This window comes from Lates calcarifer, linkage group LG8 (genome assembly GCF_001640805.2).
Source record: "Lates calcarifer isolate ASB-BC8 linkage group LG8, TLL_Latcal_v3, whole genome shotgun sequence".
Taxonomy (NCBI): Eukaryota; Metazoa; Chordata; class Actinopteri; family Centropomidae; genus Lates; species Lates calcarifer.
This window is the reverse complement of record NC_066840.1, coordinates 25127208-25144533: the sequence shown is the minus strand read 5'-3', so window position 1 is coordinate 25144533 and position 17326 is coordinate 25127208.

Sequence of the window (17326 nt, the reverse complement as noted above, 5' to 3'; positions counted from 1 at the left end):
CAAATGTAAAATAGAATTAATTAAAATCAATTGAAGAAAACACGCGGCTCCTGCAGCTGTGGAAGGAATGTAAACTACACCACATCGTTGTGATAATTTAATGGGAAACTATTTAGCTACTCACGTATTTGAGTTGGATTTTTGTGCGTTGCTTTAGGCTATGTTGCTGTGTTGGAACACAAAAAGAAAAAACACCTTCGGGGGAGAAGGAAAGAACTTCTTGTAAATCCTACTTAGGTATACTGTGTAATGCTATCTATCCTGATCTTTTTTTTGGGGATTTGGATTTCTTTAATTTTCTTTGTTTTCCTCTGTCGACTCCGGAGTCTCCGGGAAATACATTTCTGGGCCAAGTTGCATCAAATCAACCGGGCTCATTTTTATCAGGAACAGCTCGTCGTCAGCATTAAGACGTTTGCAGAAACGCAGCTTTTTTTCCCGTCGTCGGAGTTGTTGTTGAGAACTTTTTCAGTTCTGTTCATTTTTTTGCCGTGAAGTCTTTTTTCAGTGTACAGAGCTGTAAATACTACAAACAGTGACAGAGGAAGCTGCTGTGGCTGTAAGGTGTGGATCCGTGGCTGTCGTGCTGTCTGCAGATCTTCATGTAACTTCTGGTTGATGGACTGAAAACCTTCGCATGTACAGAGAAACGACGCCGCGGCGTTTTACCGTCACACTGCAGGAACCTGGACTCTTGAGCATCACCGACGGTGCCGAGTTATAAACACAAGACTTTTTATTATTTTCTTTTTCTCTCCTCTACAACTTTACAACACGGTTGAATTTGGGTTCATGAGGGGACAAAATCATTCGAGGAGCACGAGGGCAGTTTATTCAGAACCAGACAGAAATCTGAGCTCTAAGTGTTTCAGAAAGTGGATCAGCCGAAGCTGAGAATCTAAGAACTGATTGTATCATTCACGCTGTTGTCAGTAGTATACCATAAAATGAAAACTCAACATGAACGTGTCACAGGTAAATTTAGTCACATAAAAAGTTACCTGAAAAAAGTCACGTAAAAACAGAAACATTTTAGTTTTTAAAATGGAAATTAATCATGGTTAAAGTATTTCTCCATAACCCTGTGTAGGCTGCATTGTTCATTATAGAACTGAAACTACTAGTCTATGAACAAAGAAATAAATAGGCAATTCTGAGTTATTATATCAAACAAAAATAACAATTTCTGTCTTCAATCTTTGCTGCTTTCCTCTGTTTAATATAATTATAAAATTTAGAACTTGGTGCTGTTGGTCTGAGAAAGAAAGACATTTAAAGGCCTGATCTTGGGCGTAAAGACTGATACTTAAAAATCTAAAATGATAAACTGATTTAAAATAATAAGCCGTAGTTCATTACATCCTGCATCAGTTTTCTTTGGGCCTTGCAGGTTGTTCAAGGTAAAAAGTTTGCCCTGACTGTGACGCTAGAAAACAAGTCAAGCTTGAATTGAATTCAAAGGGGTTCATCCTCTGGGGAGCAGGATCTGATGGGCAGTCCACCACACAGTTAATTTAATCAAAGTCTGTCCATTTGTTCTGGAGATACTGCACCTTATTGAGGACCATATCATCAGGGAGGTCATCAAAGTCTTCATCCTCTGGGGAACATGAATCTCTACAGCCAGTTTGATACCAGTCTGACTCACAGTTGTTAAGATATCTTACTAAAGAGTCTGACGGATGCATTAACATCACACTTATTTTTTAAAGGCTCATACAGCAGCTCATGTTTTAAAGCGCCAGTTGGCACAGTATCCACTGGGATTAACGACTGCCAAAATCTGCACACCACAAAGGATTTCAAAGCTTAAAGAACAAAAGACGAAGTTGTTTCTGAAACAGTCAAACAAGCACAGAGGAGCTGTATCTTTGCCAGTATTGACAGCTCAGTGACAACCAGTGCTCCTCTACACTTCGCTGCTGTGTTGGTTGGAGTGTGTTGTTTGTGGCGACTGTTTGTGGCAAACGTTTCCCTGCTGCGTAGTCGAGCTTGAAGGAAGATCTCTCGTCAGCGTCGCCTCTTGTTAGTTCCCTCCTCTTTACCTCCTCAGTGTGAGGCCGGGCCGTTCGGCGTTTAGCAGAAGTATTTATTAAACCTGTTGGCTGTGTGCAGCAGGGGGAGGTGGGCGCAGCTTCCTGTGGCGCCGCAGTCACACAGAAACGCAGGATTAATGACACCTGTACAGGCTTCAGTTCACTAACACCCCCTCCACTCAGCGCAGCAGTGAAACTCTAATTACGACCCGAGGCTCTGCACATTATTGGCGATAATTTGAACGAGTAAAAGCGAGCTGGTTTGGAAGTTCATTCATTCTGAGGCTCGTGTAAATGGCTGCTGAGGGTAATGTGAGATTTCACCTGTAGTGATGCACACCAGCTGAGACTGGATGGATGAAAGGAGAGGCACAGTGAGGGAGTACACTGCAAAAAATCTCCTTAACAAGTCATTTAGTCTCTTACTGAGTTCCAAAGTCTTGAAACAAAGCAGGAAATCAGCCGGTGTGGTGAGATTATTTCACCTGTTCCGACTACAAATCAGTTTTCACGTGTTTTCTTCAGTCAGCTGTAACACAAGTTAGTAAGAGAGTGTACATCTTATATCTGGAGCCCATGTGCAAAACCTGTTAAAGAGCTTAATCTTAAATACAAAACACACTATTAAATGTTAATATGTAATATCTGTGAAGTGCACACGTGCAGCAGCCAGCATATAGTATTCTAGTTATGTAACTTGGTATTTTGAGGGTTAAACTCTGGGGAGAGAGATTCAGGATTTTTCAGGAATTCATATTTGATGATTTTGCTCTGAAGAAGATTTCACACTGAAGCATGTCAGCGAATTTGTCAGTCCAGTAAAAAATTAAAGATGTAAAATGACTTATTTTACTATTTCATGACCACTGAAGCTTCGCCTCTTCAGTCAGTTTGTGGGAGAAACAATGCAGGGTTACATCTCTCTTCTTTAACTGTGTCCTGAAAACAGGATGAGGACTCTCAGACCACCTGCAGAGCCACATGTTTGATCCTAGTGTGAATCCATCTGTAGGCTTTCAGGGTATTAAATCAAAACTAGAACTCAGACTTAACCTCCTCTTGCTGGAGAAATCTGCCTCATTTTGTCTCAACCACTTTATTCATTCCTAGAAACTTTCAGAGACAAAGAAAGCTGCAGCGGGAACAAGTGGGATTATCTCACCCCTGTTGGCGGAGAAGTCTCGACGGCTGAATACGAGACTAAATGACTTGTCATTTGTTTTGTTGCAGCGTGTGTGATGTGAACATCCACCCTCCAGAATCACAGAGGGAACATCAAAGTGCCGCCGCTGGGCTGCGACGCTTTCGAAGTCTAAACAGGCAGCAAAACAGGGCCATCCACGGGTCAGGGAGGGGGTCGCACCATCTCGTTTTATTAGGCAAACAGTCGCCTTCTCTGGGTGTATCCGCCTGCTTCACTCCTCCGCTTCACTCTGCTGGTTTCTGTTGTTTTTGTGATGTGTGCTCGTCCTCTCCCCCTCAGATACTTAATTGGTTTTTATTGTGCATACATTTGTTTTTGATGTGTGGAATCTCGATGTTAATGCGATTCAAAACACAATCCTCCGCTCTCCTAAGGTGATTTGATTTATTGTTGACGAATCTGCCTGTTTAGAAACCACACACACACACACACACACAGTGTCACAGTACTCCCCTGCACATAAATCAACCATCATTCAACCAACGCTCAACCCTCCCAGTGACAGAGATTTAGAGTTCACGGGCGCCGCCGCAGTCCCTCGTGCTCCCCGTCTTCCTCTGGTGATTTAATGCCAGCGCTCAGAGCTCTGATTGATTATTTAGAGGCCCAACATGGAGGTCCACATCGACTCTCCTTCTTCCTTTTCCCTTCGCCACGCTTCACCGTTTCACCGTAAACAAGTCATCTTTTTTCCTCCCTTCTCCATGATGCATGCCCCGCCGCCGCCCGCCGCCTGTCCGCCCGCCCGGCTGGCTGCTGGACTCCCAGGCGGCCGGTGTGTTGTGCTGTGTAAGGTAAAGATAGAGGAGAGAGGCAGGAGGTGATGTAGCGTCAGTTTAACCTCAACTCTTTGGCACCAATTAACCCCAGAAGAAGAAAAGCAACCTCTGATGACCCTCAGTGACCTTTGTTGACCTCTGGCGTTGCTGTTGGCTTTACCTCGCAGTAAAACCTGAGACCAAGAGAGCAAGCACCAATAATTCTCTCTTGTGTGTGTGTGTGTGTGTGAGAGAGAGAGTTATTTTCCTTATTACAGGTAGGAACAGACATGGCAGGGATTTAGTGTTTCCTGTTAGGCAGTTAACATGAGGAAAACAGTACAATAAGCTGCACTAAACGGCCAAAAGTATGTGGACACACTTCCATATGTTGTCGTACACGTGACTGCGAATGTCCTGCTTTCACAGCCGTCATTTCTTCTGGTTTCAGTCACTTCACCAGATGTTGGAGTCCGGCCTCAGGGACTCGTTGCTGTTCAGACACAACACAAGTGAGAAACACTGATGGTGGATGTTAGGGTCTGGCTCACAGTCGACGAAGCTGAGGTCAGTTCTTCTGCACCAAACTGGGAAAACCACATCTTTATGGAGCTGGTTTTGTGCACAGAGGTGTTCTGGTGTTGAAACATTAAAGAGACAAACACAAACTCACAAGCACGATTGTCTAAAATATTTCTGTAAGATGGAGCATGAAGGCTTCTCTTCATTGGAACTACAATACAGCCTGGCACTAAAAGATCTTACCTGATTTAGAAAATATGAGCGAGCACACACATGATGACAATGATGATCATCTTTGATTGGACATATTGATATTGAAATATTGGTTGATCAGGGAGAGTAAAATGACTCTGAACACACCACACACCACAGGAGAATCTGACAAGATCATCTTTAGAGCCAGCAGATAATCACACCTTACTTTTAGTGTGTCCATATACTTTTGACCACATAGTGTTTTTATACAGCACTTTTCAATTTGTTAAAGTGAAACAAAATATGCTTTTAAAACAGATGCAATGAAAATACAACCTCGCAGCATCATTGTGGATGTTTTTCCAGAACAGTTCCTTCCCTTTAAGTAATCAGATTACACAACTTTAATGTAAAATCACAGTTTTTCTTTAACAACCAGCGTCTTGTTGATTCTTGGACGAGCTAATTGGTAAAATACATGTAATTCTCCTGTGAATCTACACTTTCAAAACATATTTACAGTTACAAACCAAGCCTGTGACTGTGTCTATACAGTTATATACACAACATGTACACAACACTACACCTGTCTATCCACACAGAGATGGCCTTTTTTGATCTCCAGGCTTCTGTCAGACTTCCTGCTCCCTGGAGGAACACCTGAACCCCCCAGTACACCCCCACCTCCCAATCCCTCACCACCACCTACCCATCAACCCTCAGGAGAGCTGCTGTCACACACACTGACAGCCTGTGTGTGTGTGTGTGTGTGGTGTGTGTGTGTGTGTAGGTGATCAGCAGGTGTCTCTGCATGCAGAGTATCCACCTCCCATTCCTGCTGCCTTCACACTCCCTTTCAAATCCACTTTAGTGACAGAAAAAATATATATATATGTGTGTGTGTATGTGTTTCTGACACTGCCCAAGTTTCGACTGTTGCTTATAAATATTCCAGTGAGAAAACAGTTGATAAAAATATTCAGCTGGACCTGAGGGATAGAAGAAATAAGACAGGAATGTAATGACTCATCTTTTCATGGAGCTTCAGTCAGATGCTGCTCTTCCTCTCAATTAATCGTCTGGTGCAGTGGAGTAGATTTCTGATGCTGCATAAAAAGCTCCTCTTGTTTCTGATTTATCCTCAAATATTAAAATACTTGAAGGGAAAAGATATCGATCAGAAATCATGATGTAGTATTCGCCGGGATTCAGAGGAGAGTTTATCTCTGATCCATCCACACAAGAATCTATAGGTTTTTCTATTTCCCTTCTCTAAAAACAGAGGACTGACGTGCACCACTCACTCAACGTACACGAACGTAAAGTGCACTAGTTTTCTTTTATAGCACTTAAATACATAAAACTCTTGTGAAATGCTTTGGTTTATTTTCTCCAGAGCTCAGTGGTTTACTACTGACAGGCAGTATTGTTTCTGAAATCCACTGCTGTACGTACAGAAAACACAGACTGCGTCTCAAAGTGTTTATTTTAACTGTGATCTGTTTTCTGATTCTTGAAGCTGCACTGATAGAACACGTGACTTTGAATTATCACCAACTCTTTTCGCCTCTTTTAGCTTTTAGCTCTTTTCTTAGTTTTAGTTTTGCTAACATGTCGACTGTAACAACTTTACAAAGTGATCATTTGTCAGATGTTCACATTTTGTTATGCTGCCCCCAAGTGGCCAAAAAAATCTATTAATGCAGCTTTAAGGAAGAATATTTTTCATTTGTTCACTCCATCTGTTCAAAGTTACAAAAGTTTCCTTGTTGCTGTAACTTTTTGTGAGTCTTTTTTTAGGTTAAAGTTGTATTGAGTTGTTATAATAATGGCTGGGTCACTGACTTCAAGGAAGAAAAATAATAAGTCCATTCAAATTGGCATCAAACCTTTTAAGTGGACTGGAGAAGTAAACAAGCAGCAGCCAATAACCAAACCTCGACTTTATTTAATCAGTTTTGAAGAAGCACAGTTTGAGACGCAGCCTGTATTTCCTACTTTTAAACCTTTGATTTATTTTTACAGAAACAACTCTGATCCAGTTGTGAAACTCTTCTGGTCTCTTTATGAATCATGTAGTTGTAGCTGTGAGTTCAGCCGTGTGGTGGAATCTGCTCCTAAATGACAGTAAAACATGAATGTTTTTGGTTTCTGAGTCTGTGCAGTTTTACAAAAGCTTCACTTTGTTCAAACACACGACAGGATTTATTTTTACTCAACATTTTCCCCTCGACTCCTCTCCTCAGTCTGACTCTGTCAGTGATGTTATGAGTCTGTCAGTAACATTATGACTCAGTGAATTCATCTTTTCTCTCTTCCCTCTGTCCACTAATATTTAGTCTGGAACAAGTTTGTGCCTCTTGTGTAATCCTTGTTTTTATATTTGGGATGTTTGCACTGATGATGTTTAAGTCACAGAAACAAGAAGCTTCTTTGTCAAAATTAAATCAGAAACTATGAGGTATCAGCTGCTCCTGCTGTACTTTAAAGACGTGTCCATAACCTCTGCAGACCACAGAATCTCTTTCTCATTCTACAGTCGAGTTGAACATTGAAGCTCGTTTTTCTGCCTTTTCAGAGAACTACAAGTTCTACTTATTAGTCGTTTTCAAACAGCTAAAAATGACTTCATGACTTCAAACAGATGCCGGCACTTCAGTCATACAGAGCTTTCTTCATCAGGCACTGGAGGAGTGTTCTGTCCTTGGAAATATTACACTGGCGACTTCATTCTGTCACTAATAGTTATTAAGTTTCAGAAGAAGTCGAGAATATTTCTCCAATAAAAATATAACAAGTGTAAGGAAATAGCAAATATTTAATTTTAAGACAACTAAAAATAATCCTGAAACGGCTAAATTCAACCTCAATAAAGTTGTTTGACAGGAGAGAGATTTAAAACAAGACTGAGCTGAGATATGCTCACTTTACACTGGGTCCTACATTTCCCATAATGACTTGACACAGCTCCTTCAGAGCCACAGAAGACGTTACACAACTCTTTGCACAGGCTGAGTAAAATTCCCTGTGACTAGTTAATTGACTTGGACGAGTAAAAACAGCGGAGTGCACCTTTAATAAAACATGAAGCTCCGCCAACCTCGACTGCTTTCATGGTGCGGCACCGTCTTCTAACTAATTTATATTTTTGAAGTCGAGTGCCAAGCGCATGTCTCTTTGCAGTTGTGCTCCAAACTTGGAAACACCTGAAGCATGTCAGGTGATTTCCTTTGATTTGATTTTAGTCTGTGACTTAAGTTTGACCAGTGCAAAAGTCTTAAGGTGTAAAAACCGACTGACGACATGAGAGCGGCGGACTTGTTCCTACATGAAATCATGTGATAAAGTTTGGAGTGGTTTGCTGTTTTTTGGTTGTGTATTATACTGAGGCTGGAGTCTCTGAAAACGAGGCTCCGGCTGAGCATGAAACAAGCCAACTTTATAAATATTATACATTTTTGTTGTTGTCGCAGTTGTTTTATCAATGTTATGGAATCAACACTGCTATAGACATGCTGTATGAATATAAGTGGTCGTTGCTGTTTTTTACCAGACGCGGCGGTGTAAATGATGTTTTTCTGAGCAGGCAAACTGGACTCCGTGTTTTCTGATTTCTTTACTCCATCGTGACCGAAAAACTAATTTCACGCAGGATTGGACACAAGTCCAACAGTCAAGTATGACTTTTGTTATCAACCCAAAAACCCATTCAGGTCTCTCTGCTGATGCTAATGTTGTTTTTAGGATACTTGTCTCATGATCACAACTTATCTCAATCACAAGATGATGGTTAGATTTCCCAGGATAGGAAGCAGTCTGTCTTAAAAATAACATGTGCACCACATACACTAAATTCTTAACCCCAAAAAAGTTGTACGCAAATCTGTTTGTACTACAGCAGCATATTTCCTGACATAGATAGTCCATTCGAGCCGTTGCAGATGTGGTTTTTACAGGCAAAACAGAAGAGGAAGAAAAAAAGAGAATTGTCTTAGAATAAGAATCTTAAAAAACATATTAGAACCACAGCTACATAAGTTTGTAAATCATTACAATTAAAATTTAGGAGATAATTGTTTGAAATCTTGAATCCTGAAAAGATAATAGTGGTTTTTTTTTCTTTTTAAATAAAAGCTCCACACAAACAGAGGGTTTATGGAGTTCCAAAACTCCCTGAATATATCTCATTATCTTGTGTGCACAGTCTGTAATCATCACATAAGTTTGAGATAATGACGTTAAACGAAACTGTTATCGTTGAACACCAAAATTATCAGCACCACAAATCAACAGTTAACCTGAAAAAGGAAAGTATAAGAAAGTCATTGTCACAAAGAAAGCTTGTTGTTGTTATTGATGACTTAGATAACTAAAAGTAGGTAAAGACACACTTTTGTTTTCTCAGAAAGTTAGAAAATACATTTCCTTATCGTAAAACTAACATTTATGATCTTGGGATAATTTTGCACTGATCGTGGAGATAACAGACCTATGGAAAAAAACAAAACAAACAAACAAATAAAAAACATTGTGACCTTGGTGGCTCCGAGCTTCCATACATCTAGTGATGGAGTGGAGAACTTTAATTTTATTTTAATTACAAGAAGAAAACAGCAGGACAGAGCTGCCAAATCACTTTTGTCTTTACAGGAAGTCCATGTTTGTAGCCTAATTGTTGGTTGGTTATATTTATATAGGAACAATGCTAGTGATGCCTTGTTTTTTGTACAGTTTTATGTACATGCAAGTGTAGGTTTTTAAAAAATGAAGATGAAAAAATATATATATTCAAACAACGTGAAGGAAATCTGACCCTGAACCTGTAGGATTATATTGTACCGTAGGCTCTATTAAATGTAGGAGTGATGAGTGAGACTCAGAGCGGAGGATGGCAGCGTCTCTCCTCCAATCATCCACCGGCTTTACCGCTTTCCTTTCTGTTCTCCCATGTCTGTCCAGGCTGAGTCCGAAGACAAACTGTACATTTATCTTGTTGATTTGTTTCATTGTTTTTTGGTCTTTTGATTTTCTTGGAGGAAGCTGGGGTGACGTGTTTGTTTGAGCCTCATCTGTTCTCTTTTGATCGGCATCCGCATGTTTGAATTTTAAAAAAATGTTGTCTTTTATTTTTGCTGAGCAAATCAAAGAAATGATATCTTGTAATTACTCCTTCCTTATAGCTTTACAATAAAATACATTCAGTCAAAGGAAGATGATGGCTGTCACTCTGTTTGTGTTTGTGTTGCAGGTGTGAGTCTGGAGTGTGACCACGTGGAGAGTTCAAGTTTTCAGGTTATCACTCACCTAGCTCGCTTCTGTCTTCGGCTAACTTCACTTTTTACCTTAGATTTCACTAGTTCTGCTCAAACATCATCGTCTGTTTGCTGATTTTCCATCTGCCATGTTGCTACTCATGTATCGGGCTGATTTTTGGCAGGACCACAACAGCCCGGCCAGGCCATGACTAACTGAGCCTCAGAGTCGCACCATCGGTCGGGCAGCTGTTGGACTTTTCCCTTTGGCTGTCACTCCGTCAAAATGATTTCAAGCAAACAGTTTCTATTGCGTCATGAAGAAATGTGACTTGTTTTCATTTGCCTTCTCCACTCCGGTGTCAGGTGTTTGCACAGTTCTACCTTCTCAGAATGACCTGCCGCAGGAACAAGCAGAGCCAAAGCAGAAACGTATCGGTGTTATGGCGAGTTAGCTCCAGCTGACACCCATGTACGATCCAGACATACACTGGGTTTTTACCTGATCTTGTTTGTCTGAGAAATTAAGAATCATGTTGGGCATGAGGGTCTCAGCAGGCCGGCAGAACTCTGCAAACACCAGACACCAGAGCTGAGATTATTGGAGCAGGCCATGGCTGTAATACGTCTGTGGAGGTGGAAAAAAAATCTCACTCCCTGATGACGCGATAGAAATGGTTGCTGGACTTTTCCAGTGGTGTAAGACTGTCAGAGAGATCGAGTCAAACCAATAATTTAATGTCCATTACAGTGGACGTCAAATCTAATGAACTTCAATGGACTAATTTAAAGATCTTGAGTCAAACATATGTTGGTCTCAACCTTTAAAAAGCCTGACATGTTTAACTTTCAGGCTATAGTCCTAACTGGATCACCTCAGGTCACTAAACCTCCCAGAGAACTGACTTGAGGACATGACCTCTGTTTTTACTGGAGAAAAAAGCTGTTTTGTGATTCAGACTCAACAGTTTTTATCAAGACAGCCCCCCTCCCGCGTCCCTTTCTCTGCCCAAAATATCTCCGGCTGTGGGCTCGCAGTGACTTACGGTCTTTTCGGCAGCGCTCTCCTGATGTTCCTAAGGAGCTGTAAACGCCTCGCCCCGACTTCTTCGCCGTTATTGGATTCCACTTCAGGAAATTGACTCGTGAATCCTCAAGTTGCAGTGTGTCGTGCCCTAAAGCGAGACACCACCCAATCACATTTCAATAAAAACAAACCCTGCATGCAGCAGCTGTGTATGAGGAATATCAAACGCACTCGGAGGAAGGCGCTTATGACACTGTGCTTATAGCGCTGTTGCATCGCATTACAGCAGTAAATTGAAATTCGGAGAGAAATGATTAAATTCATTGCCACAGAATATTTCTGGGAACAACAAAAAGAAAATATTATCAGAGCTTGTTTTGAAGAGGATGACACAGTTGCAGCAGGTTGCTTTTCTCTGCCTTCTTTTCCCCAAAGGTTTCATCACTTTACCCTATTTCTCGTCTTCTGGTTTTTTATTTAGGCTGTTTGTCTTCTCCTTCCTCCTTCTCTCCTCTCCTCTTCCCCTTCCTGCACTTTCTCTCTGGCATTTTAACTCCTCCTTTGTTTTCTTCTTCCCTTTCTCCTTATTTCCTTACACTCATCTCCTTTCATTTTCCCTTTCTCTGCTGCCTCCTTTGGTCTTTTTACTCTTCTTCCTTTCCTTCCTTCCTTTATTCATCCCTTCCTTCTGTCTTCTTTCCTGTATTTTTTCCTTCCTTGCCACCTGTGGTCTTCCTCTCCTCTTTTACTCACCTCCTTTCTTCATGACCTGTTTTTTCTCCTTTATCTTTTTGTTTTTTTTCATCTTCACATCTTAATTTCTTTCACCTCCTTTCCTCAGTTTGTTTCCTTCCTCTCTTAATCTCTCCTTCATCCCACCCCTGTGCTTCTTCTTTCCTTCTCTCCATCTCTTCTCCAACTATCATTCCCTTCCTCCCTCTCCTCGTCTTATCTCTCGTTCCTCTCCGCCTCAGTTGCCTTTCCTTCCTCCTCCTTTCTTTCTCATGCCCATTTTCCTTCTCATCTCCTTCTCTCCCCTTTCTCTCCTTCTTTATTGTCTTTTATCTTCTGCATTCCTTCCTTTCCTTCTTTCACCATCTTCTCTCCTCCTTTTCCTCTTCTCTGTCATTCTCACTTTCTTTCACCTTAACTCCTCCTTCACTGACTCATCATTTGCTCCATCACCTCCTCATCCTTTCTTCCTTTCCCGTGATTTTCATTATCTTTTCTATTTTGTTTCTGTCATCCTTCCTTTCTTTCTTCCTATAGCCCCTCCTCTCTTCCTACACGTCTTCCCTTGCTCGCCTGCTCCCTCTCGTCGTCTCTCCTTACATTCTTGCTTTTGTCTTTCTTCCGTCTTCTTCACTCTCCCTCCTTTACTCATTTTCCTTCAGTCTTTCCTTACTCATTTTCTACCCTGTCCTCTTCCCCATCTCTCACCTATCCATTCCTCTTCTATCTCTCTCTTCTTTCTTCCCTCCTCTCTCCCTCCTCCACCTCTCTTTATGTGGTTATTGTGGAAGCAGGGATGTAAAGTGAACCTAAAACAGGAAGCAGATGATAATATAATCATGTAAGATGAAACTGTATTGATTCTTTGAGGGGAAATCAGGCCAGGGCAGCTGCGGAGAACAGGAGAGAAATTAGAGTCCAAGAACTGAGTGAATGGGGAGAAATCAAATATGAAGAAGTAGGAATTTCAAGGTGATGAGGGCACGTAAAGATGAATGTATGAACGATGGACAGAGAAAAACTCACAGTATCAGTACAGAGGATCGTGCTTGGTATCTTTGGGAGAGCTGGGAGAATTTAAAGTTCTAAGATTTCTGTTTTAAAATGTACTGTGGCCACAAAAAATCCAAAAATTTTGCTTCCATGGGAGTCGGACTTTCTTCCCTGTGCTCGAGAGCTGAGATCTCTGCCTCCGACAGTCTCTTTCAGCCTGCTTCACACTCCAGCCTGAGTTGTGGATGAAGAGGAAGACGAGGAGGAGGGAGGAGGAGGAGGGTGGTGTTATGTGGTCGGGAAATAAATTTTTGGCAGAGAGAGAAAGAGATAGGGAGCCGGGGGGACAGAGAGAGTTTTGTGTAATTGGTATTAGGCAGACTGTCAGGCAGGCGCCGGTGGGAGGTGATGTATGGATGGAGGAGAAGTGAAAGAAGTGAACAGATAGTGAGGAAGAGGAAGCAGACTGAGCTCTGCTGCTGCTGCTGCTTCCAACACAAGAGGCTGTAATGACTCTAATGAGGAAGTGATGATGCAATATGAGGCTTCACCAAAGAGGAAAATAACAGTTCAAGTAAAAGAAATATGTCACAAAACCAACCAACCCTGTCTCCCAAGACTTGTGTTGATATACCACTAATTTATAGCAGGGAAACAATGCAGCCAGTATTTGGATTTTTGCTCCACCTGTCAACATATTTAATTTGTTTTCCTGCATTATCCACGCCTGGCAGCTTAAACATGATTTTTAAATTGTCTTTATGGCATGAGTATGAGTTTTTAACCCTCACAGCACGTGGGTAAGGTCAGGGAAAGATGGTGGTCTGCGGTAAATGTCGAAGGAGTCCACGCACTGGAGTCCAGTGTTTTCCAGCGAATGTTCATGTGTGGCGAGTCTGTTCTGTTTGGTTTAGGAGAAGGATGGTGAAACATACACTGAACACACCTACTTCTCCAGACAATGACCTGCACCACGCATCGGCTCACTCAGACATTATGAGGACTTTACACCAGGGAGCTGGCAGGGTGAACTCCAGTCCAACTGATTCGGACATTTGCGTTCTTGCAGCTCCTCCAGCTACTGTCCAGAAATGTTCAGGTTTGCCGTGCATGTGTGAAAGCAGCTGTATTTACCCAAAACAAGCTTTGTTTGGTGTTTTCCTAGCCTTAAGCGGTTTCATCAGTAATCTTAATATGAAGATTTCTTATGCATTTAAACCAGTTTTGATTGAGCTTTCTGGTCCAGTTGGTAGTTTTGGCGATAATAAATATGCAAAGATGCTAAATACTGGTAGATATGGCTGTAGATCATCTGTAGTCCAAGGCTTATCAGTTGTGTTTTCATTTTTTTAAGTCTTCACCCAAAAACACTGCTTTTAAAAGTGCTCAAAGAGTTCCAGTTGATTTTCAGCTATACTTTTGTTGTGCTTCCTCCAGAGGACACCGAACTGCATGGTCGAACATCTGAGCCGACCACTGCTCTTGCTCTCTAAAAGCATGTCCTTTCTTCCTTGTAAATGTTGTGTGTGTGTGTGTGTGTGTGTGTGTGAATTAAACCAGGACCTTATCAGAGCGCTCCCAGCCACAAGTGTTCCCATTGAAATGCAAGGCGTGATGTTTAATCATTATAAGCGCGATCTGCGGTGGCCGGGCTAATCTCCATTTTAACATTTCACACAGTGCCTCCAGTTATGTGCCTTTTTGCCTTCCTTCCTTCCGCTGAAATGACGAACAATAGCTCCTTTTTTCACAGCGGTGAAGTGGCGGTGGAGAGGAGGCAGAGCACCGGTCGGCGGCGTTAACAGCAGCTAACAAACTTGACCGCGGCAGGTTCATGCAAATTCTCAGTTAGAGGGAATAATGGCTGCTGCTGCTAAAACATGACCCTCACTTGAACCTGCTCCATCCTGCTGAGGAAGAGGAGATGCCGGAGTCACACTCAGAGCTGCTCACAGGGATGAAGATCACCCCCAGGCTCATTATGCATTACAAACTTCCATTTACATTAATACATTAATTATGGTTTTATGCAGTTTTCATGGGACGTAAAAAAAAAACATTCTCTGACTGGGAAGTCAGATGATTGGTCACCTGAGAAAATTGAGGCCGTGTTCATTCAAACCAAATGTTCTCCTGTTATTGAAATAGTGAGAGAATAAATTGTAAAAATACAGGTAAGCCCTTTAATGGTGTGTTTGTGATCTGATGCTTATGTGTCATTCATAAGCAGAATGGGTAGGCCAGTAAAAAGTTATGAGTTAAAGTGTGATGTTTTTCTGTCAAATTCATTATTTCAGATGGTTAACCCAATTTCTGGCCCTGTAGTCACACACTGTATGGATCAAAATATGTCCTTAATTTTAGGTTTTTACAGAAAGTTTTACAGATGTCTCTTTTACAATGGTGGCCTATAAGGAAAATGCTTTTTTGGCTACAGAAGATTTTTCGTTCTAGTACCACTGGGAAAAAATGGCTGCAAGGCTGAGCAACGACACCGTATTCATTTCTTAAAATACATCCATGATCCAGACCTTATCTGTGTCTATCCTGTGGATGTGTTATTACACCAATTAGAGGCGGTTGCTAGGCAGAACAGAATCCGCTGGCCAACTGGTGTCTTTTCTGCTGTTGTTGGCTTGCGTGTGTTGTCACTGGCTGCGTTGTATGTTGTCATCGGCCAGCGCAGAGAGGCGGAGAAACAAAACATTAAAACCAATGTTTGAGCCATTGCCTTGGCTTGTCAGTACTGTGAGAAACCTTAATTACGGAACGAGCCTGGATGTTAAAACAAGCTTTATTGCTACTTTTTTGCTGAACATGAGTGAGGCTGGATGCTGAGCGAACTACCTGCCGGCTAGTGTTAGCATTTGTGTCAGCGGTGAGTGTTAGCATTCGCCTTCTCTATAAATTACAACTTTTGACCTTATTTCCATCTTCAGTCATTTTTATGTCGCCTGGGTAAGAGTGTGTTTGTGTTTCCATGACTGAGGCACACGAGTTGTGGACTCCTAACATAGATAGGTGAAAACACAATAAGCTCTTGATAGTCTGTTTAAATCCCTGTTGTATTTGTTTACAGTCGCTTTACCCACATTTTGCATCGCTTTGTAAGTTTGTGTTCCATCCTGGTCATTTTAACTCAGTTTAGTGGTCTATCATCATTTTGTGTCTATCTGTGGTCATTTTGTATTATATTGCGTCTGTACCTGGCTGATTTACACCTGGATGTCAGCGTTAGCATTAACAGCGAGCGTTAACATTAGCTTTATTTTTCAGGGATGCCTTTGGAGCTTTTTTCTCTGGTCGTTTTTATTTGCATGGGTTAAAGTGTGTTTGTGTTTCTGTACCTATAGCGTCCCTGATATGAGCTGTGGAGGGTGGTAGCTGTTTAGTAGTTTGTTTGTCTGATTATCATGTCATTGTGATCAGTTTGTGTCTATTTGTGTTCTTATTGCATCGGCTACTTTACATCTATTTATGGTCAGTTTCTTTGTCTGTCTGCGATTGGTCCTACTGCGTCTCTGTAGTTCTGTGTCCATTTGTGATCATTTTACATTTCTTTGAGGTCATTTTTTGTTTTCTTTATGGCAGTTAAGCATATCATTGTGATTGTGTTACATCTAGGTTTTTTTGCCTGTTCTTTTTGTTTGTCTTTGTAGATTTGTGGCAGTAATCTGCCAATAGCCATTTATCAGTTGTATATATTAGTGATGAGAAATTTGTTTGTGGTGTCTTAATACTTGATTGAGCTCAGTTATATGTTAAATTTAAGCTTGAAAACAAAATGTTAACTCTGTGCTCCTTCGAAGTTCAAACATTTTAGTTACTTTGTTGTTGGTTCGTAAGGATGTGATGCTTTTTCTTGTCATAAGTGACAGTAAATAGCCCATTTTTCTGAAACACACACAATTTTTGGAGAACGTTCTGGTTAGTGATTAATATCTATTGGGGTGTGATGATACACTCAGCTCACAAGATGAAACACTACACAATATTGGGTTCATGAGATTGAGACGAGACAAGATTTTAATGCTATTTTAAAGAAAACTTCAATGATGAAATACATGACTGGAAAAATAGTCTTTTATTTGACTGAAAGTCAAAAACAATGCAGGTTTTCATTTCATTTTCATTTTCCTTTGTTTCTCTTTGATTTCCTCCAGGTGCCACCACTCCGTCCACAACATCGTCCACGATCAGAGACGTCGTCTATGACCACAGAGACCTTGTCAAAGATGAGAGAGACATTGTCCATAATCTCAGAGACACTGTCCGCGATCACTGAGACGTAGTCCACGATCGCAGAGAGACATCGTCCGAACCTTGGTATTTAATGAATTTAGTACTGACTGCAATAAGAACTGATTAATCGTGTTTATTAAATCTGAAAAAGTACTAACTGTAATCGCTCAGAGCTCAAGGTGACATTTTAAGATGTTTTGTTGTGCTTAATCAACAGTATTTACTATTTATCATATGACAAAGAAAACTATTAAATTCTCACCTCTCAAGCTTCTGTCTTTAAGCAAATATTTGCCATTCTTAGTTTTTTTTTTTTTTTAAAAGCATAGTTGTCAATGTTTTGTCTGTGGACAAAGTGTCTGTAG